The sequence below is a fragment of the Cucurbita maxima genome, unplaced genomic scaffold (assembly GCF_002738345.1).
Source record: "Cucurbita maxima cultivar Rimu unplaced genomic scaffold, Cmax_1.0 Cma_Scf00116, whole genome shotgun sequence".
NCBI classification, from domain to species: Eukaryota; Viridiplantae; Streptophyta; class Magnoliopsida; order Cucurbitales; family Cucurbitaceae; genus Cucurbita; species Cucurbita maxima.
The window spans coordinates 58,339-58,755 of record NW_019272132.1 but is presented as its reverse complement, the minus strand read 5'-3'; positions in this window follow the sequence as shown (position 1 = coordinate 58,755).

Below are 417 nucleotides of genomic sequence, written 5' to 3'. Positions count from 1 at the left end.
AAGATTCAGAAAAATAAAGAATGAAATTATAGAAATTCTAATTCTAGATGTTTCAATGATAGTGGAAAATTCGTCTATAAATTATGAATTAGGGTAGACTATTAGGGGCAAGAGGCAAGCTTGTTCCTGGACACGAATCATAGTGCTAGTAGGTTTACACACGAATAATTCCATGTTAGGTTACCCTCTAATGTTTTCCTAAGCTAAAACCTCAACTCCTAAAGCCTAACCCAAGACATTATGTATAAACCTAGGTTCATCAATAATCCATGTACCAAGTACCCATAAGTAACCATTATCTGCTATTACGATGTGTACTAAAAGACCCCTATTCCTCTTTAGGTAGGATGTCCTGCAATATGTATCATGAGCTAGATGTTATGATAGGCCTACCTTAATTATCAGCTAAACGAGATG